The sequence below is a fragment of the Lampetra planeri genome, unplaced genomic scaffold (assembly GCF_965212315.1).
Source record: "Lampetra planeri unplaced genomic scaffold, kcLamPlan1.2.h2 scaffold_1086, whole genome shotgun sequence".
Classification (NCBI taxonomy): Eukaryota; Metazoa; Chordata; class Hyperoartia; order Petromyzontiformes; family Petromyzontidae; genus Lampetra; species Lampetra planeri.
Window position 1 is genome coordinate 10,001 of NW_027613796.1, and position 23,517 is coordinate 33,517.

At 58.7% G+C, this 23,517-nt stretch overlaps 1 long non-coding RNA gene across 1 annotated transcript in view; it reads left to right on the forward strand.

The window, feature by feature from the left end:
• LOC144738611 (uncharacterized) overlaps positions 1–16,949 on the forward strand; it is a 17,865-nt gene extending 916 nt beyond the window's left edge. Inside the window, exons 1-5 of the long non-coding RNA XR_013589292.1 lie at positions 1–54; positions 8,956–9,106; positions 10,251–10,594; positions 14,620–14,722; positions 16,696–16,949. The exon at positions 1–54 is cut by the window's left edge and continues 916 nt beyond it. This is a non-coding gene — a long non-coding RNA (uncharacterized LOC144738611). The remainder of the gene's footprint in view (positions 55–8,955; positions 9,107–10,250; positions 10,595–14,619; positions 14,723–16,695) is intronic.
• Positions 16,950–23,517: the final 6,568 nt, after the last annotated feature.

Here is a 23,517-nt window from a genome sequence, read left to right on the forward strand (position 1 = left end):
GCAGCGTGGGCAACATCAGCGCCGTGCTGGCCGCAAAGCGCTCCTGTTTCACGGGTAACGTGGTGGTAACGTGGTGGTAACGTGGCGGTAACGTGGCGGTGACGTGGCGGTGACGTGGTGGTGACGTGGTGGTGACGTGGCGGTGACGTGGTGGTGACGTGGTGGTGACGTGGCGGTGACGTGGCGGTGACGTGATGGTGACGTGATGGTGACGTGGTGGTGACGTGATGGTGACGTGGTGGTGACGTGGTGGTGACGTGGTGGTGACGTGATGGTGACGTGGTGGTGACGTGATGGTGACGTGATGGTGACGTGATGGTGACGTGGTGGTGACGTGATGGTGACGTGATGGTGACGTGATGGTGACGTGATGGTGACGTGGTGGTGACGTGATGGTGACGTGATGGTGACGTGATGGTGACGTGGTGGTGACGTGATGGTGACGTGATGGTGACGTGGTGGTGACGTGGTGGTGACGTGATGGTGACGTGATGGTGACGTGATGGTGACGTGATGGTGACGTGGTGGTGACGTGATGGTGACGTGATGGTGACGTGGTGGTGACGTGGTGGTGACGTGGTGGTGACGTGGTGGTGACGTGATGGTGACGTGATGGTGACGTGGTGGTGACGTGATGGTGACGTGATGGTGACGTGGTGGTGACGTGGTGGTGACGTGGCGGTGACGTGGCGGTGACGTGATGGTGACACTGGTGACGTGGTGGTGACGTGATGGTGACGTGATGGTGACACTGGTGACGTGATGGTGACACTGGTGACGTGGCGGTGACGTGGCGGTGACGTGATGGTGACGTGATGGTGACACTGGTGACGTGATGGTGACGTGGTGGTGACGTGGCGGTGACGTGGTGGTGACGTGGTGGTGACGTGGTGGTGACGTGATGGTGACACTGGTGACGTGATGGTGACGTGGTGGTGACGTGGTGGTGACGTGGCGGTGACGTGGTGGTGACGTGATGGTGACGTGATGGTGACGTGATGGTGACGTGGTGGTGACGTGGTGGTGACGTGATGGTGACGTGATGGTGACGTGGTGGTGACGTGATGGTGACGTGATGGTGACGTGGTGGTGACGTGGTGGTGACGTGGTGGTGACGTGATGGTGACGTGGTGGTGACGTGGTGGTGACGTGATGGTGACGTGATGGTGACGTGATGGTGACGTGGTGGTGACGTGGTGGTGACGTGATGGTGACGTGATGGTGACGTGATGGTAACGTGATGGTGACGTGATGGTGACGTGGTGGTGACGTGGTGGTGACGTGGTGGTGACGTGATGGTGACGTGGTGGTGACGTGGTGGTGACGTGGTGGTGACGTGATGGTGACGTGGTGGTGACGTGGTGGTGACGTGGTGGTGACGTGGTGGTGACGTGGTGGTGACGTGATGGTGACGTGATGGTGACGTGGTGGTGACGTGATGGTGACGTGGTGGTGACGTGATGGTGACGTGATGGTGACGTGGTGGTGACGTGGTGGTGACGTGGTGGTGACGTGATGGTGACGTGATGGTGACGTGATGGTGACGTGATGGTGACGTGATGGTGACGTGGCGGTGACGTGGTGGTGACGTGGTGGTGACGTGATGGTGACGTGGTGGTGACGTGGTGGTGACGTGGTGGTGACGTGATGGTGACGTGATGGTGACGTGGTGGTGACGTGGTGGTGACGTGGTGGTGACGTGATGGTGACGTGGTGGTGACGTGGTGGTGACGTGGTGGTGACGTGATGGTGACGTGGTGGTGACGTGGTGGTGACGTGGTGGTGACGTGGTGGTGACGTGGTGGTGACGTGGTGGTGACGTGATGGTGACGTGATGGTGACGTGGTGGTGACGTGGTGGTGACGTGGTGGTGACGTGATGGTGACGTGATGGTGACGTGATGGTGACGTGATGGTGACGTGATGGTGACGTGGTGGTGACGTGATGGTGACGTGGTGGTGACGTGATGGTGACGTGGTGGTGACGTGGTGGTGACGTGATGGTGACGTGATGGTGACGTGGTGGTGACGTGATGGTGACGTGATGGTGACGTGGTGGTGACGTGATGGTGACGTGGTGGTGACGTGATGGTGACGTGATGGTGACGTGGTGGTGACGTGGTGGTGACGTGATGGTGACGTGATGGTGACGTGATGGTGACGTGATGGTGACGTGATGGTGACGTGGTGGTGACGTGATGGTGACGTGATGGTGACGTGGTGGTGACGTGATGGTGACGTGGTGGTGACGTGATGGTGACGTGGTGGTGACGTGGTGGTGACGTGGTGGTGACGTGGTGGTGACGTGATGGTGACGTGGTGGTGACACTGGTGACGTGGTGGTGACGTGATGGTGACGTGGTGGTAACGTGGTGGTGACGTGGTGGTGACGTGATGGTGACGTGGTGGTGACGTGGTGGTGACGTGGTGGTGACGTGGTGGTGACGTGATGGTGACGTGATGGTGACGTGGCGGTGACGTGATGGTGACGTGGTGGTGACACTGGTGACGTGGTGGTGACGTGGTGGTGACGTGATGGTGACGTGATGGTGACGTGGTGGTGACGTGATGGTAACGTGATGGTGACGTGATGGTGACGTGATGGTGACGTGATGGTGACGTGGTGGTGACACTGGTGACGTGGTGGTGACGTGGTGGTGACGTGATGGTGACGTGATGGTGACGTGATGGTGACGTGGTGGTGACGTGATGGTGACGTGATGGTGACGTGGTGGTGACGTGGCGGTGACGTGGCGGTGACGTGATGGTGACGTGATGGTGACGTGGCGGTGACGTGGTGGTGACGTGGTGGTGACGTGATGGTGACGTGATGGTGACGTGATGGTAACGTGATGGTGACGTGGCGGTGACGTGGTGGTGACGTGGTGGTGACGTGATGGTGACGTGGCGGTGACGTGGCGGTGACGTGATGGTGACGTGGTGGTGACGTGATGGTGACGTGATGGTGACGTGATGGTGACGTGATGGTGACGTGGTGGTGACGTGATGGTGACGTGATGGTGACGTGATGGTGACGTGGTGGTGACGTGGTGGTGACGTGATGGTGACGTGATGGTGACGTGATGGTGACGTGGTGGTGACGTGATGGTGACGTGATGGTGACGTGATGGTGACGTGGTGGTGACGTGATGGTGACGTGGTGGTGACGTGGTGGTGACGTGGTGGTGACGTGATGGTGACGTGGTGGTGACGTGATGGTGACGTGATGGTGACGTGATGGTGACGTGGCGGTGACGTGATGGTGACGTGGCGGTGACGTGGTGGTGACGTGATGGTGACGTGGCGGTGACGTGATGGTGACGTGGTGGTGACGTGGCGGTGACGTGATGGTGACGTGGTGGTGACGTGGTGGTGACGTGATGGTGACGTGGTGGTGACGTGGTGGTGACGTGATGGTGACGTGGTGGTGACGTGGTGGTGACGTGATGGTGACGTGGTGGTGACGTGGTGGTGACGTGATGGTGACGTGGCGGTGACGTGATGGTGACGTGATGGTGACGTGGTGGTGACGTGGTGGTGACGTGGTGGTGACGTGGTGGTGACGTGATGGTGACGTGGTGGTGACGTGATGGTGACGTGATGGTGACGTGGTGGTGACGTGGTGGTGACGTGATGGTGACGTGGTGGTGACGTGATGGTGACGTGATGGTGACGTGGTGGTGACGTGGTGGTGACGTGATGGTGACGTGATGGTAACGTGATGGTAACGTGATGGTGACGTGATGGTGACGTGGTGGTGACGTGATGGTGACGTGGTGGTGACGTGGTGGTGACGTGATGGTGACGTGATGGTAACGTGATGGTGACGTGGTGGTGACGTGATGGTGACGTGATGGTGACGTGATGGTGACGTGGCGGTGACGTGGCGGTGACGTGGCGGTGACGTGATGGTGACGTGGTGGTGACGTGATGGTGACGTGGTGGTGACGTGATGGTGACGTGATGGTGACGTGATGGTGACGTGGTGGTGACGTGATGGTGACGTGATGGTGACGTGATGGTGACGTGATGGTGACGTGGCGGTGACGTGGCGGTGACGTGATGGTGACGTGATGGTGACGTGATGGTGACGTGATGGTGACGTGGTGGTGACGTGATGGTGACGTGATGGTGACGTGATGGTGACGTGGTGGTAACGTGATGGTGACGTGGTGGTAACGTGATGGTGACGTGGTGGTGACGTGATGGTGACGTGGCGGTGACGTGGCGGTGACGTGGTGGTGACGTGATGGTGACGTGGTGGTGACGTGATGGTGACGTGATGGTGACGTGATGGTGACGTGGTGGTGACGTGATGGTGACGTGGTGGTGACGTGGCGGTGACGTGGTGGTGACGTGATGGTGACGTGATGGTGACGTGGCGGTGACGTGATGGTGACGTGGTGGTGACGTGATGGTGACGTGGTGGTGACGTGATGGTGACGTGGTGGTGACGTGATGGTGACGTGGTGGTGACGTGGTGGTGACGTGGTGGTGACGTGATGGTGACGTGATGGTGACGTGATGGTGACGTGATGGTGACGTGATGGTGACGTGGTGGTGACGTGGTGGTGACGTGGTGGTGACGTGATGGTGACGTGGCGGTGACGTGGTGGTGACGTGATGGTGACGTGGTGGTGACGTGATGGTGACGTGGTGGTGACGTGGTGGTGACGTGATGGTGACGTGGTGGTGACGTGATGGTGACGTGATGGTGACGTGATGGTGACGTGATGGTGACGTGATGGTGACGTGATGGTGACGTGATGGTGACGTGGTGGTGACGTGGTGGTGACGTGGTGGTGACGTGATGGTGACGTGATGGTGACGTGGTGGTGACGTGATGGTAACGTGATGGTGACGTGATGGTGACGTGATGGTGACGTGGTGGTGACGTGGTGGTGACGTGGTGGTGACGTGGTGGTGACGTGGTGGTGACGTGATGGTGACGTGATGGTGACGTGATGGTGACGTGATGGTGACGTGATGGTGACGTGGTGGTGACGTGGTGGTGACGTGGTGGTGACGTGATGGTGACGTGGCGGTGACGTGGTGGTGACGTGATGGTGACGTGGTGGTGACGTGATGGTGACGTGGTGGTGACGTGGTGGTGACGTGATGGTGACGTGGTGGTGACGTGATGGTGACGTGATGGTGACGTGATGGTGACGTGATGGTGACGTGATGGTGACGTGATGGTGACGTGATGGTGACGTGGTGGTGACGTGGTGGTGACGTGGTGGTGACGTGATGGTGACGTGATGGTGACGTGGTGGTGACGTGATGGTAACGTGATGGTGACGTGATGGTGACGTGATGGTGACGTGGTGGTGACGTGATGGTGACGTGATGGTGACGTGATGGTGACGTGGTGGTGACGTGGCGGTGACGTGATGGTGACGTGATGGTGACGTGATGGTGACGTGGTGGTGACGTGATGGTGACGTGGTGGTGACGTGATGGTGACGTGATGGTAACGTGGTGGTGACGTGGTGGTGACACTGGTGACGTGGTGGTGACGTGGTGGTGACGTGATGGTGACGTGATGGTGACGTGGTGGTGACGTGATGGTGACGTGATGGTGACGTGGTGGTGACGTGGTGGTGACGTGATGGTGACGTGGTGGTGACGTGGTGGTGACGTGATGGTGACGTGGTGGTGACGTGGTGGTGACGTGGTGGTGACGTGGTGGTGACGTGATGGTGACGTGGTGGTGACGTGATGGTGACGTGATGGTGACGTGGTGGTGACGTGGTGGTGACGTGATGGTGACGTGGTGGTGACGTGGTGGTGACGTGGTGGTGACGTGATGGTGACGTGATGGTGACGTGGTGGTGACGTGATGGTGACGTGATGGTGACGTGGTGGTGACGTGATGGTGACGTGGTGGTGACGTGGTGGTGACGTGGTGGTGACGTGATGGTGACGTGATGGTGACGTGATGGTGACGTGATGGTGACGTGATGGTGACGTGATGGTGACGTGATGGTGACGTGGCGGTGACGTGGCGGTGACGTGGTGGTGACGTGATGGTGACGTGGTGGTGACGTGATGGTGACGTGATGGTGACGTGGTGGTGACGTGATGGTGACGTGATGGTGACGTGATGGTGACGTGGCGGTGACGTGGCGGGTGACGTGGTGGTGACGTGATGGTGACGTGATGGTGACGTGGTGGTGACGTGGCGGTGACGTGATGGTGACGTGGCGGTGACGTGATGGTGACGTGATGGTGACGTGATGGTGACGTGGTGGTGACGTGGTGGTGACGTGGGTGGTGACGTGGTGGTGACGTGGCGGGTGACGTGATGGTGACGTGGTGGTGACGTGATGGTGACGTGGTGGTGACGTGGTGGTGACGTGGTGGTGACGTGGTGGTGACGTGATGGTGACGTGGCGGTGACGTGGTGGTGACGTGATGGTGACGTGGTGGTGACGTGATGGTGACGTGATGGTGACGTGATGGTGACGTGATGGTGACGTGATGGTGACGTGATGGTGACGTGATGGTGACGTGGTGGTGACGTGGTGGTGACGTGGTGGTGACGTGGTGGTGACGTGGTGGTGACGTGATGGTGACGTGGTGGTGACGTGGCGGTGACGTGGTGGTGACGTGGTGGTGACGTGATGGTGACGTGATGGTGACGTGGTGGTGACGTGATGGTGACGTGATGGTGACGTGGTGGTGACGTGGTGGTGACGTGATGGTGACGTGATGGTGACGTGATGGTGACGTGGTGGTGACGTGATGGTGACGTGGCGGTGACGTGATGGTGACGTGGTGGTGACGTGATGGTGACGTGATGGTGACGTGGTGGTGACGTGATGGTGACGTGGTGGTGACGTGATGGTGACGTGGTGGTGACGTGGTGGTGACGTGGTGGTGACGTGGTGGTGACGTGGTGGTGACGTGGTGGTGACGTGGTGGTGACGTGACGGTGACGTGGCGGTGACGTGGCGGTGACGTGATGGTGACGTGATGGTGACGTGGTGGTGACGTGGTGGTGACGTGGTGGTGACGTGACGGTGACGTGGTGGTGACGTGGTGGTGACGTGGTGGTGACGTGATGGTGACGTGATGGTGACGTGGTGGTGACGTGGTGGTGACGTGATGGTGACGTGGTGGTGACGTGGTGGTGACGTGGTGGTGACGTGATGGTGACGTGGTGGTGACACTGGTGACGTGGTGGTGACGTGGTGGTGACGTGATGGTGACGTGATGGTGACGTGGTGGTGACGTGATGGTGACGTGATGGTGACGTGGTGGTGACGTGGTGGTGACGTGATGGTGACGTGGTGGTGACGTGGTGGTGACGTGATGGTGACGTGGTGGTGACGTGGTGGTGACGTGGTGGTGACGTGGTGGTGACGTGATGGTGACGTGGTGGTGACGTGATGGTGACGTGATGGTGACGTGGTGGTGACGTGGTGGTGACGTGATGGTGACGTGGTGGTGACGTGGTGGTGACGTGGTGGTGACGTGATGGTGACGTGATGGTGACGTGGTGGTGACGTGATGGTGACGTGATGGTGACGTGGTGGTGACGTGATGGTGACGTGGTGGTGACGTGGTGGTGACGTGGTGGTGACGTGATGGTGACGTGATGGTGACGTGATGGTGACGTGATGGTGACGTGATGGTGACGTGATGGTGACGTGATGGTGACGTGGCGGTGACGTGGCGGTGACGTGGTGGTGACGTGATGGTGACGTGGTGGTGACGTGATGGTGACGTGATGGTGACGTGGTGGTGACGTGATGGTGACGTGATGGTGACGTGGTGGTGACGTGGCGGTGACGTGGTGGTGACGTGATGGTGACGTGATGGTGACGTGGTGGTGACGTGGCGGTGACGTGATGGTGACGTGGCGGTGACGTGATGGTGACGTGATGGTGACGTGATGGTGACGTGGTGGTGACGTGGTGGTGACGTGGTGGTGACGTGATGGTGACGTGGTGGTGACGTGGTGGTGACGTGATGGTGACGTGATGGTGACGTGGTGGTGACGTGATGGTGACGTGATGGTGACGTGATGGTGACGTGGTGGTGACGTGGTGGTGACGTGGTGGTGACGTGATGGTGACGTGATGGTGACGTGATGGTGACGTGATGGTGACGTGGGTGGTAACGTGGTGGTGAACGTGATGGTGACGTGGCGGTGACGTGATGGTGACGTGATGGTGACGTGATGGTGACGTGGTGGTGACGTGGTGGTGACGTGGTGGTGACGTGATGGTGACGTGATGGTGACGTGGCGGTGACGTGATGGTAACGTGATGGTGACGTGGTGGTGACGTGGCGGTGACGTGGCGGTGACGTGGTGGTGACGTGATGGTGACGTGATGGTGACGTGATGGTGACGTGGTGGTGACGTGGTGGTGACGTGGTGGTGACGTGATGGTGACGTGGTGGTGACGTGGCGGTGACACTGGTGACGTGGCGGGTGACGTGGTGGTGACGTGATGGTGACGTGATGGTGACGTGGTGGTGACGTGATGGTGACGTGATGGTGACGTGATGGTGACGTGGTGGTGACGTGATGGTGACGTGGTGGTGACGTGGTGGTGACGTGGTGGTGACGTGGTGGTGACGTGATGGTGACGTGATGGTGACGTGATGGTGACGTGGTGGTGACGTGGTGGTGACGTGGTGGTGACGTGGTGGTGACGTGGTGGTGACGTGATGGTGACGTGATGGTGACGTGGTGGTGACGTGGTGGTGACGTGGTGGTGACGTGGTGGTGACGTGATGGTGACGTGATGGTGACGTGGTGGTGACGTGGTGGTGACGTGGTGGTGACGTGGTGGTGACGTGGTGGTGACGTGGTGGTGACGTGGCGGTGACGTGGCGGTGACGTGGCGGTGACGTGGCGGTGACGTGATGGTGACGTGATGGTGACGTGGTGGTGACGTGGTGGTGACGTGGTGGTGACGTGATGGTGACGTGCCGTTGACAGAGTCGGGCAAGCCCATCTGCGGCAACGCGCTGGTGGAGTTGGGGGAGGAGTGCGACTGCGGCTACTCGGACCAGTGCCAAGATCGCTGCTGCCACCACGCCAACTCGCCAGAGGAGCTCCGGTGCAGGCTGAGGCCAAGCATGGCCTGCAGGTGACACACGGGGGGGAGACACGGGGGGGAGACACGGGGGGGGGGGGAGACACGGGGAGAGACACGGGGAGACACGGGGAGAGACACGGGGACACGGAGAGAGACACGGAGAGAGAGAGACGGGGAGAGAGACACGGGGAGACACGGGGGGGAGACACGGGGGGGGGGGGAGACACGGGGAGAGACACGGGGAGAGAGATCGCTGCTGCCACCACGCCAACTCACCAGAGGAGCTCCGGTGCAGGCTCAGGCCAAGCATGGCCTGCAGGTGACACACGGGGGGGAGACACGGGGGGAGAGACACGGGGAGACACGGGGGGAGAGACACGGGGGGAGAGACACGGGGAGAGACACGGGGAGAGAGATCGCTGCTGCCACCACGCCAACTCACCAGAGGAGCTCCGGTGCAGGCTCAGGCCAAGCATGGCCTGCAGGTGACACACGGGGGGGAGACACGGGGGGAGAGACACGGGGAGACACGGGGGGAGAGACACGGGGGGAGAGACACGGGGAGAGACACGGGGAGAGAGATCGCTGCTGCCACCACGCCAACTCACCAGAGGAGCTCCGGTGCAGGCTGAGGCCAAGCATGGCGTGCAAGTGAGACGGGGGGGAGACACGGGGGGGGGGGGAGACACGGGGAGAGACACGGGGACACGGAGAGAGACACGGAGAGAGAGAGACGGGGAGAGAGACACGGGGAGACACGGGGGGGAGACACGGGGGGGGGGAGACACGGGGAGAGACACGGGGAGAGAGATCGCTGCTGCCACCACGCCAAGAGGAGCTCCGGTGCAGACTCAGGCCAAGCATGGCCTGCAGGTGACACACGGGGGGGGAGACACGGGGGGGGGAGACACGGGGGGAGAGACACGGGGGGAGACACGGAGAGAGACACGGGGAGAGACACGGAGAGAGACACGGGGAGAGACACGGAGAGAGACACGGAGAGAGACACGGAGAGAGACACGGGGAGAGACACGGGGGGAGCCACAGGGAGACACTCACTCACCCACCCACTCTGTCTCTCTGTGTCTCTCTCTGTGTCTCTCTCTGTGTCTCTGTGTCTCTGTGTCTCTGTGTCTCTCACTCACTATCTGTGTCTCTGTGTCTCTGTGTCTCTGTGTCTCTGTGTGTCTCCCAGTCCGTCCCAGGGTCCGTGCTGCACCGAGACTTGCACCTTCCTGCCTGGCGACTCCCCCTGCCGCCCCGAGTCTGAATGTGTCTCTCTCTGTGTCTCTGTGTCTCTGTGTCTCTCTCTGTGTCTCTCTCTCTGTGTCTCTGTGTCTCTGTGTGTCTCCCAGTCCGTCCCAGGGTCCGTGCTGCACCGAGACTTGCACCTTCCTGCCTGGCGACTCCCCCTGCCGCCCCGAGTCTGAATGCGCCTTTCCCGGCACTTGCACCGGCACCGCCGCCGGCTGCCCGGCCAGCGAGCCCAAGGCCAACCACACGGCCTGCAACAACGGCACGCAGGTCTGCATCAACGGGGTACGTACCACGACTAGCGCTGAACTAGCGCTAGTCTAGCGCTAGACTAGCGCTAAACTAGCGCTAGTCTAGCGCTAGACTAGCGCTAGACTAGCGCTAGACTAGCACTAGACTAGCGCTAAACTAGCACTAAACTAGCGCTAGACTAGCACTAGACTAGCACTAAACTAGCGCTAGACTAGCGCTAGACTAGCACTAAACTAGCGCTAGACTAGCGCTAGACTAGCGCTAGACTAGCGCTAAACTAGCACTAAACTAGCGCTAAACTAGCACTAAACTAGCACTAAACTAGCGCTAGACTAGCGCTAGACTAGCACTAAACTAGCGCTAGACTAGCACTAAACTAGCGCTAGACTAGCGCTAGACTAGCGCTAGACTAGCGCTAGACTAGCACTAAACTAGCACTAAACTAGCGCTAAACTAGCACTAAACTAGCGCTAGACTAGCGCTAGACTAGCACTAAACTAGCGCTAGACTAGCACTAGACTAGCACTAAACTAGCACTAGACTAGCACTAAACTAGCGCTAGACTAGCACTAGACTAGCACTAGACTAGCACTAGACTAGCGCTAAACTAGCACTAGACTAGCGCTAGACTAGCACTAGACTAGCACTAAACTAGCACTAGACTAGCGCTAAACTAGCACTAAACTAGCACTAAACTAGCACTAAACTAGCACTAGACTAGCGCTAAACTAGCACTAAACTAGCACTAAACTAGCACTAGACTAGCGCTAAACTAGCACTAAACTAGCACTAAACTAGCACTAAACTAGCACTAGACTAGCGCTAAACTAGCACTAGACTAGCGCTAAACTAGCGCTAGACTAGCACTAAACTAGCGCTAGACTAGCACTAAACTAGCACTAAACTAGCACTAAACTAGCACTAGACTAGCACTAGACTAGCGCTAAACTAGCGCTAGACTAGCACTAAACTAGCGCTAGACTAGCACTAAACTAGCACTAAACTAGCACTAAACTAGCACTAAACTAGCACTAAACTAGCACTAAACTAGCACTAGACTAGCACTAAACTAGCACTAAACTAGCGCTAGACTAGCGCTAAACTAGCACTAAACTAGCGCTAGACTAGCGCTAGACTAGCACTAAACTAGCACTAAACTAGCACTAAACTAGCACTAAACTAGCGCTAGACTAGCACTAGACTAGCGCTAGACTAGCACTAAACTAGCACTAAACTAGCACTAAACTAGCACTAAACTAGCACTAAACTAGCGCTAGACTAGCACTAGACTAGCGCTAGACTAGCACTAAACTAGCACTAAACTAGCACTAGACTAGCACTAGACTAGCACTAAACTAGCACTAGACTAGCACTAGACTAGCACTAAACTAGCACTAGACTAGCGCTAGACTAGCACTAGACTAGCACTAAACTAGCACTAGACTAGCACTAGACTAGCACTAGACTAGCACTAAACTAGCGCTAGACTAGCGCTAGACTAGCACTTGACTAGCACTAGACTAGCGCTAAACTAGCACTAAACTAGCACTAAACTAGCACTAAACTAGCACTAAACTAGCACTAAACTAGCACTAAACTAGCACTAAACTAGCACTAAACTAGCACTAGACTAGCGCTAGTCTAGCACTAAACTAGCACTAAACTAGCACTAAACTAGCACTAAACTAGCGCTAGTCTAGCGCTAGTCTAGCGCTAGACTAGCGCTAGTCTAGCGCTAGTTCAGCGCTAGACTAGCGCTGAACTAGCACTGAACTAGCACTAAACTAGCGCTAGACTAGCGCTAGACTAGCGCTAGTCTAGCACTCAAACTAGCACTAAACTAGCACTAAACTAGCACTAAACTAGCACTAAACTAGCGCTAGTCTAGCGCTAGACTAGCGCTAGACTAGCGCTAGTCTAGCGCTAGTCTAGTGCTAGTTTAGTGCTAGTTTGAGTGCTAGACTAGCGCTAGTCTAGCACTAAACTAGCACTAGACTAGCGCTAAACTAGCACTAAACTAGCACTAGACTAGCACTAAACTAGCACTAAACTAGCACTAAACTAGCACTAGACTAGCGCTAGACTAGCACTAAACTAGCGCTAGACTAGCGCTAGACTAGCGCTAGTCTAGCGCTAGACTAGCACTAAACTAGCGCTAGACTAGCGCTAGACTAGCACTAGACTAGCGCTAGACTAGCACTAAACTAGCGCTAGACTAGCGCTAGACTAGCACTAGACTAGCGCTAGACTAGCACTAAACTAGCGCTAGACTAGCGCTAAACTAGCACTAGACTAGCACTAAACTAGCACTAAACTAGCACTAGACTAGCACTTGACTAGCACTAGACTAGCGCTAAACTAGCACTAAACTAGCACTAGACTAGCACTAAACTAGCACTAAACTAGCACTAAACTAGCGCTAGACTAGCGCTAGACTAGCACTAGTCCAGCGCTAGTCTAGCGCTAGACTAGCGCTGGACTAGCGCTAGACTAGCGCTGAACTAGCGCTGAACTAGCGCTAAACTAGCACTAAACTAGCACTAAACTAGCACTAAACTAGCACTAAACTAGCGCTAAACTAGCGCTAGACTAGCACTAGTTTAGCGCTAGTCTAGCGCTAGACTAGCGCTAGACTAGCACTAAACTAGCACTAAACTAGCGCTAGACTAGCACTAGACTAGCACTAAACTAGCACTAAACTAGCACTAAACTAGCGCTAGACTAGCGCTAAACTAGCACTAAACTAGCACTAAACTAGCACTAAACTAGCACTAGACTAGCACTAGACTAGCACTAGACTAGCACTAGACTAGCACTAAACTAGCGCTAGACTAGCGCTAGACTAGCACTAGACTAGCACTAAACTAGCACTAAACTAGCACTAGACTAGCACTAGACTAGCACTAAACTAGCACTAAACTAGCACTAAACTAGCACTAGACTAGCACTAGACTAGCACTAGACTAGCACTAGACTAGCACTAGACTAGCACTAAACTAGCACTAAACTAGCACTAGACTAGCACTAGACTAGCACTAAACTAGCACTAGACTAGCACTAAACTAGCACTAAACTAGCACTAGACTAGCACTAGACTAGCACTAAACTAGCACTAGACTAGCACTAGACTAGCACTAAACTAGCACTAGACTAGCACTAGACTAGCGCTAGACTAGCACTAGACTAGCACTAAACTAGCACTAAACTAGCACTAGACTAGCACTAGACTAGCACTAAACTAGCACTAGACTAGCACTAAACTAGCGCTAAACTAGCACTAGACTAGCACTAGACTAGCACTAAACTAGCACTAGACTAGCACTTGACTAGCACTAGACTAGCACTAAACTAGCACTAAACTAGCACTAGACTAGCACTAAACTAGCACTAGACTAGCACTAGACTAGCACTTGACTAGCACTAGACTAGCACTTGACTAGCGCTAGACTAGCACTTGACTAGCACTAGACTAGCACTTGACTAGCACTAGACTAGCACTAGACTAGCACTAAACTAGCACTAAGACTAGCACTAGACTAGCACTTGACTAGCACTAGACTAGCACTAGACTAGCACTAGACTAGCGCTTGACTAGCACTAGACTAGCACTAGACTAGCGCTAGACTAGCACTAGACTAGCACTAGACTAGCGCTTGACTAGCACTAGACTAGCACTAGTCTAGCGCTAGTCCAGCGGTAAACTAGCCTGACCCTTTCCGTGTCTCCCCCCGTGTCTCCCCCCCCGTGTCTCTCTCCCCGTGTCTCTCTCCTCGTGTCTCTCTCCCCGTGTCTCTCTCCCCGTGTCTCTCTCCCCGTGTCTCTCTCCCCGTGTCTCCCCCCCCGTGTCTCTCTCCCCGTGTCTCTCTCCCCGTGCCTCTCCCCCATGTCTCTCCCCCCGTGTCTCTCCCCCCGTGTCTCTCTCCCCGTGCCTCTCCCCCCGTGTCTCTCCCCCCGTGTCTCTCCCCCCCGTGTCTCTCTCCCCGTGTCTCTCCCCCCGTGTCTCTCCCCCCCGTGTCTCTCTCCTCCCCCCGTGTCTATCTCCCCGTGTCTCTGAGCAGCAGTGTTCTGGCTCCATCTGCGAGCGGTTTGGCCTGGAGGAGTGCAGCTGCAGTGACACGGAGGACGATAGAGAGATGTGCCACCTGTGCTGTATGCAGAGAGGTGTGGGGACACGGGGAGATAGACACGGGGAGAGAGACACGGGGGGGAGATAGACACGGGGGGAGGACACGGGGAGAGACACGGGGAGAGACACGGGGAGAGAGACATGGGGAGATAGACACGGGGGGAGAGACACGGGGAGAAACACGGGGGGGGAGACACGGGGAGAGACACGGGGGGAGAGACACGGGGAGAGAGAGGTGCCACCTGTGCTGTATGCAGAGAGGTGTGGGACACGGGGAGATAGACACGGGGAGATAGACACGGGGAGAGAGATGTGCCACCTGTGCTGTATGCAGAGAGGTGTGGGACACGGGGAGATAGACACGGGGAGAGAGACACGGGGGGAGAGACACGTGGAGAGAGACACGGGGAGAGAGACACGGGGGGAGAGACACGGGGAGAGAGACACGGGAAGAGAGACACGGGGAGAGACACGGGGAGAGAGACACGGGGAGAGAGGCACGGGGAGAGAGGCACGGGGAGAGAGACACGGGGAGAGAGACACGGGGGGGAGAGACACGAGGAGATAGACACGGGGAGAAACACGGGGGGGGGAGACACGGGGAGAGAGACACGGGGGAGAGAGACACGGGGAGAGAGACACGGGGAGAGAGACACGGGGAGAGAGACACGGGGGGGGAGACACGGGGAGAGAGACACGGGGAGAGAGACACGGGGGGAGAGACACGGGGAGAGAGACACGGGGAGAGAGACACGGGGGGAGAGACACGGGGAGAGAGACACGGGGAGAGAGACACGGGGGAGAGAGACACGGGGGGGGAGAGACACGGGGAGATAGACACGGGGAGAGAGACACGGGGAGAGAGACACGGGGGGGAGAGACACGGGGAGAGAGACACGGGGGGAGAGACACGGGGAGAGAGACACGGGGGGGGGAGACACGGGGGGGGAGACACGGGGAGATAGACACGGGGAGAGAGACACGGGGAGAGAGACACGGGGAGAGAGACACGGGGAGAGAGACACGGGGAGAGAGACACGGGGAGAGAGACACGGGGAGAGAGACACGGGGGAGAGAGACACGGGGGGGAGAGACACGGGGGGAGAGACACGGGGGGAGAGGCACGGGGGGAGAGACACGGGGAGAGAGACACGGGGAGAGAGACACGGGAGGAGAGACACGGGGAGAGAGACACGGGAGGAGAGACACGGGGAGAGAGACACGGGGAGAGAGACACGGGGGGGGAGACAGGGAGAGACACGGGGAGAGAGACACGGGGAGAGAGACACGGGGAGAGAGACACGGGGAGGAAGACACGGGGAGGGAGACACGGGGGGAGAGACACGGGGAGAGACACGGGGAGAGAGACACGGGGAGAGAGACACGGGGGGAGAGACACGGGGGGAGAGACACGGGGAGAGACACGGGGAGAGAGACACGGGGAGAGATACACGGGGAGAGAGACACGGGGAGAAAGACACGGGGAGAGAGACACGGGGAGAGAGACACGGGGAGGGAGACCACGGGGGAGAGTGACACGGGGGGGAGAGACACGGGGGGGAGAGACACGGGGGGAGAGACACGGGGAGAGAGACACGGGGGGGAGAGACACGGGGGGAGAGACACGGGGAGAGAGACACGGGGAGAGACACGGGGAGAGACACGGGGAGAGAGACACGGGGGGGAGAGACACGGGGAGAGACACGGGGGGGAGAGACACGGGGGGGAGAGACACGGGGGGGAGAGACACGGGGGAGAGACACGGGGAGAGACACGGGGGGGGAGAGACACGGGGGGAGAGACACGGGGAGAGAGACACGGGGAGAGACACGGGGAGAGACACGGGGAGAGAGACACGGGGGGAGAGACACGGGGGAGAGACAACGGGGAGAGACACGGGGAGAGACACGGGGGGGGGGGGGGGGGGGAGACACGGGAGAGAGAGAGAGACAAACTCCCATCTCTCTCCTCACCCCCCCCACCTCTCACCCCTCTCTCCTATCTCCAGGAGTGGCAGGTTCCTGCGTGAGCTCCAGCTCCCCGCAGCTCGCCGCCCACTTCAACGGCACGGTCATTCGTCTGCAACCCGGAGCGGCCTGCAGTGACTTCCGTGGCTACTGCGACGCGTTCTCTCGCTGCCGACCCGTCGACGCAGACGGACCCCTGGCCCGGCTGAAGAAAGCCATCTTCAATCCTGAGTTATACCAGGATATTGCCACGTGGATCAGGGGTACAGCTGGGACACTCACTCGCTCACTCACTTAGACACTCACTCATACACTCATTCATCACTCACGCCTCATACACTCACTCACTCATTCATACACACACTCACCTCACTCATACACTCACTCACTCACACCATACACTCACTCACTCACTCATACACTCACTCACTCAACACTCACTCACTCATACACTCACTCACTCATACACTCACTCACTCATACACTCACTCACCACTCATACACTCACTCAATACACTCACTCATACACTCACTCACTCATCATACACTCACTCACCTCACTCATACACTCATACACTCACTCACTCATTCATACACTCCACTCACTCACTCATACACCAACACTCACCACTCACTCACAACACTCAACTCACTCACACTCACTCACTCAACACCACTCATACCACTCACTCATACTACCACTCACTCATACACTCACTCACTCATACACCCACTCACCACTCACTCACTACATCACTCACGCAATACACTCACACACTCATACACTCACCACTCAACACTCACTCACTCATACACTCACTCACTCACTCATACACTCACTCACTCATACACCACTCATACACTCACTCATCACACTCACTCACTCACTCAAACACTCACTCATACACTCACTCACTCATACACTCACACACTCATACACTCCTCACTCTACACTCACTCACTCATACACTCACTCACTCATACACTCACTCATACACTCACTCACTCACTCAACACTCACTCCACTCAACACACACTCACTCATACACTCACTCACTCACTCATACACTCAGTCACTCATACACTCACTCATACACTCACTCACTCTACACTCACTCACTCACTCATACACTCACTCACGCATACACTCACTCACCACTCATACACTCAGTCACTCATACACTCACATCATACACTCACTCACTCATACACTCACTCACTCACCTCATACACTCACTCACTCACTCACTCATACACTCACTCACTCTCACATACACTCACTCACTCATACACTCACTCATACACTCACTCATACACTCACTCACTCATACACTCACTCACTCATACACTCACTCACTCATACACTCACTCATACACTCACTCACTCAGCCACTCACCCACTCACTCATCCACACAATCACTCACTCACACAGCCACTCACCTCACTCAGCTACTCACTCAATCACCCACTCTCTCAGCCACTCACACAGTCACTCACCTCACCGCCACTCACTCAGCCACTCACTTCACTCACACAGCCACACACTCACTCATACACTCAACCACTCAGCCCACTCACCCCACTCATACACTCACTCAATCACCCACTCACTCAGCCACTCACATAGCCACACAGCCACTCACTCACACACTCAAACCACTCACCCCACTCACTCACACAGCCACTCAATCACTCACTCACACAGCCACTCACTCACTCAGCCACTCACTCACTCAGCCACTCACTCACTCACACACACACCCACCCCAATCACTCAGCCACTCACTCACTCAGCCACTCAACCACTCACTCAGCCATTCAGCCACTCACTCAGCCATTCAGCCACTCACTCAGCCACCCACTCAGCCACTCACTCACTCAGCCACCCACTCAGCCACTCACTCACTCACACACTCACCACTCACTCACTCACTCACTCACTCATACACTCACTCACTCATACACTCACTCATACACTCACTCATACACTCACTCACTCACTCATACACTCACTCACTTAGACATTCACTCATACACTCACTCACTCATACACTCACTCACTCATACACTCACTCACTCGATACACTCACTCACTCATACACTCATACACTCACTCATACACTCACTCATACACTCACTCTCATACACTCACTCACTCATACACTCACTCACCTCAGACACTCCACTCACTCATACACTCACTCATACACTCACTCACTCACCTCATACACTCACTCACTTAGACATTCACTTATACACTCACTCACTCATACACTCACTCACTCATACACTCACTCATACACTCACTCATACACTCACTCACTCATACACTCACTCACTCTCACCCCCCGTGTCTCCCCCCCCGTGTCTCCCCGTGTCTCCCCCCCCCCCCCCCCCCCATGTCTCCCCGTGTCTCCCCCGTGTCTCCCCCCCCCCCCCCCATGTCTCCCCGTGTCACCCCCCGTGTCTCTGCGTGGTCTCCCCCTGTCTCCCCGTGTCTCCCCCGTGTCACCCCCCCGTGTCTCCCCGTGTCTCCCCGTGTCCCCCCCCCACCCCCGTGTCTCCCCGTGTCTCCCCGTGTCTCCCGTGTCTCCCTGTGTCTCACCCCCCGTGCTCCCCGTGTCACCTTCCGTCCCCGTGTCTCCCGTGTCACCCCCCGTGTCTCCCCGTGTCTCCCCGTGTCCCCCCCACCCCCGTGTCTCCCCGTGTCTCCCCGTGTCTCCCTGTGTCTCACCCCCCGTGTCTCCCCGTGTCACCTTCCGTGTCTCCCCGTGTCTCCCCGTGTCCCCCCCACCCCCGTGTCTCCTCGTGTCTCCCCGTGTCTCCCCGTATCTCCCTGTGTCTCACCCCCCGTGTCTCCCGTGTCACCCCCGTGTCTCCCCGTGTTTCCCGGTCCCCCCCTCCCCCGTGTCTCCCCGTGTCTCCCCCGTGTCTCCCCGTGTCTCCCCGTGTCTCCCCGTGTCTCCCCGTGTCTCCCCGTGTCTCCCCGTGTCTCCCCGTGTCCCCCCCACCCCCGTGTCTCCCCGTGTCTCCCCGTGTCTCCCCGTGTCCCCCCACCCCCTGTCTCCCGTGTCTCCCCGTGCTCCCCGTGTCCCCCCCACCCCCCGTGTCTCCCCGTGTCTCCCCGTGTCTCCCCGTGTCTCCCCGTGTCCCCCCCACCCCGTTCTCCCCGTGTCTCCCCGTGTCTCCCTGTGTCTCACCCCCCGTGTCTCCCCGTGTCACCCCCCCGTGTCTCCCCGTGTCTCCCCGTGTCCCCCCCACCCCCGTGTCTCCCCGTGTCTCTCCCCGTGTCTCCCCGTGTCCCCCCCCGACCCCCGTGTCTCCCCGTGTCCTCCCCGTGTCTCCCCGTGTCCCCCCCCACCCCCGTGTCTCCCCGTGTCTCCCCGTGTCTCCCCGTGTCTCCCTGTGTCTCACCCCCCGTGTCTCCCCGTGTCCCCCCCCCCCCGTGTCTCCCCCGTGTCTCCCCCGTGTCTCCCCGTGTCTCCCGTGTCTCCCCGTGTCTCCCCGTGTCTCCCCGTGTCTCCCCGTGTCCCCCCCCCCCCCGTGTCTCTACGTGTCTCCCTGTGTCTCTCCGTGTCTCCCTGTGTCCTCACCCCCGTGTCTCTACGTGTCTCCCCCGTGTCTCCCCGTCTCCCCGTGTCTCCCCGTGTCTCCCCGTGTCTCCCCCGTGTCTCCCCGTGTCTCCCCGTGTCTCCCTGTGTCTCACCCCCGTATCTCCCCGTGTCTCCCTGTGTCTCACCCCCCGTGTCTCCCCGTGTCTCCCCGTGTCCTCCCCGTGTCTCCCCGTGTCTCCCCGTGTCCCCCCCCCCCCCCGTGTCTCCCCGTGTCTTCCCTGTGTCCCCCCCCCCCCCCCCCGCCCCGTGTCTCCCCGTGTCTCCCCGTGTCTCCCCCTGTGTCTCCCCCCCGCCCCCCCCCGCCCCCCCCCCCGTGTCTCCCCGTGTCTCCCCCCTGTGTCTCCCCCCCCCCCCGTGTCTCCCCGTGTCTCCCCCTCCCCCCCCCCCCCCGTGTCTCCCCGTGTCTCCCCCGGTGTCTCCCCCCCCCGCCCCGTGTCTCCCCGTGTCTCCCCCTGTGTCTCCCCCCCCCCCCCCGTGTCTCCCCGTGTCTCCCCCTGTGTCTCCCCCCCCCCCCGTGTCTCCCCGTGTCTCCCCCTGTGTCTCCCCCCCCCCCCGTGTCTCCCCGTGTCTCCCCCTGTGTCTCCCCCCCCCCCCCCCCGTGTCTCCCCGTGTCTCCCTGTGTCTCACCCCCCCGTGTCTCCCGTGTCTCCCCGTGTCTCCCCGTGTCTCCCCCTGTGTCTCCCCCCCCCCCCCCCGTGTCTCCCCGTGTCTCCCTGTGTCTCACCCCCCGTGTCTCCCCGTGTCTCCCCGTGTCCCCCCCCCCCCCGTGTCTCCCCGTGTCTCCCTGTGTCTCACCCCCCGTGTCTCCCCGTGTCTCCCCGTGTCTCCCCCCCCCCCCCCCCCGTGTCTCCCCGTGTCTCCCCCTGTGTCCTCCCCCCCCCCCCCCCCGTGTCTCCCCGTGGCTCCCCCTCCCCCCCCCCCCCCCCCCCCCGTGTCTCCCCGTGTCTCCCCCTGTGTCTCCCCCCCCCCCCCCCGTGTCTCCCCCGTGTCTCCCTCCTCCCCCCCCCCGTGTCTCTGCGTGTGCAGGTGTACTGGTGGGCCGTGCTGCTGATGCTGCTGGCACTGATTCTCCTGATGGCGGCGTTCATCCGCGTCTGTAAGCGTCCACACCCCCACCAGCAACCCCAAGCTGCCTCCTCACAAACACATCTCTGGTGAGGCTCACCCGCTCGCTCACCAGCTCACCAGCTCACTCACCAGCTCACTCACCAACTCACTCACTCACCAGCTCGCTCACTGATCCACTCACCCACTCACTCACCAACTCGCTCACCAACTCGCTCGCTCGCTCACCAGCTCACCAGCTCACTCACCAGCTCACTCACCAACTCACTCACTCACTCACCAGCTCGCTCACTGATCCACTCATCCACTCACCACCACTCGCCTCCACTCACTCCTCAGCCTCACTCACAGTCAGCTCACTCACTCCCACTCACTCACCACTCACCTACGCTCACTCACTGATCCACTCACTCACCCACCCACTCACTCACCAGCTCACTCGCTCACCAGCTCACCCACTCACTCACCCCACTCACTCCACTCACTCACTCACCCACTCACTCACCAACTCACTCACTCACCCACCCACTCACTCACCAGCTCACTCGCTCACCAGCTCACCCACTCACTCACCCACTCACTCACCAACTCACTCACTCACTCACCCACTCACTCACCAACTCACTCACCCAGCTCGCTCACCAACTCACTCACTCACTCACCAGCTCGCTCCACTGATCCATCCACTCACTCACTCACTCACTCCACTCACTCACTCACTCACTGATCCCACTCACTCACTCACCAGCTCGCTCACCCACTCACTCACCAGCTCGCTCACTCACCCACTCACTGATCCATCCACTCACCAGCTCGCTCACCAACTCACTCACTCACTCACCAGCTCGCTCACCAACTCGCTCACTCACTCACCAGCTCGCTCACCCACTCGCTCACCAGCTCACTCGCTCACTCACTGATCCACTCACTCACTCACCAGCTCGCTCACTGACTCACCAGCTCACTCACTCACTCACCAGCTCGCTCACCAACTCGCTCACTCACCAGCTCGCTCACTCACTCACTCACCAGCTCGCTCACCCCACTCACTCACTCACCAGCTCCACTCACCCACTCACTGATCCATCCGCTCACCAGCTCGCTCACCAACTCACCTCACTCACTCACCAGCTCGCTCACCAACTCGCTCACTCACTCACCAGCTCGCTCACCCCACTCCGCTCACCAGCTCACTCGCTCACTCACTGATCCACTCACTCACTCACCAGCTCGCTCACTGACTCACCAGCTCACTCACTCACTCACTCACCAGCTCGCTCACCAACTCGCTCACTCACCAGCTCCTCGCTCACTCACTCACTCACCAGCTCGCTCACCCACTCACTCACTCACCAGCTCACTCACCCCACTCACTGATCCATCCACTCACCAGCCTCGCTCTCACCAACTCACTCACTCATCACTCACCAGCTCGCTCACCAACTCGCTCACTCACTCACCAGCTCGCTCACCCACTCGCTCACCAGCTCACTCGCTCACTCACTGATCCACTCACTCACCCAGCTCGCTCACTGACTCACCAGCTCACTCACTCACTCACTCACCAGCTCGCTCACCAACTCGCTCACCAGCTCGCTCCCACCTCACTCCCACTCACTCACCACCAGCTCGCTCACCAACCTCACTCACTCACCCACTCACTCACTCACCAGCTCGCTCACCCACTCACTCACTCACCAGCTCGCTCACTCACCCACTCACTGATCCCATCCACTCACCAGCTCGCTCACCAACTCACTCACTCACTCACCAGCTCGCTCACCAACTCGCTCACTCACTCACCAGCTCGCTCACCCCACTCGCTCACCAGCTCACTCGCTCACTCACTGATCCACTCACTCACACAGCTCGCTCACTGACTCACCAGCTCACTCACTCACTCACCAGCTCGCTCACCCAACTCGCATCACTCACCCAGCTCGCTCACTCACTCACTCACTCACTCACTCACCAGCTCGCTCACCAACTCACTCACTCACCCACTCACTCACTCACCAGCTCGCTCACCCACTCACTCACTCACCAGCTCGCTCACTCACTCCACTCACTGATCCATCCACCTCACCCAGCTCGCTCACCAACTCGCTCACTCACTCACTAGCTCGCTCACCCACTCGCTCACCAGCTCACCTCGCTCACTCACTGATCCACGACTCACCGTC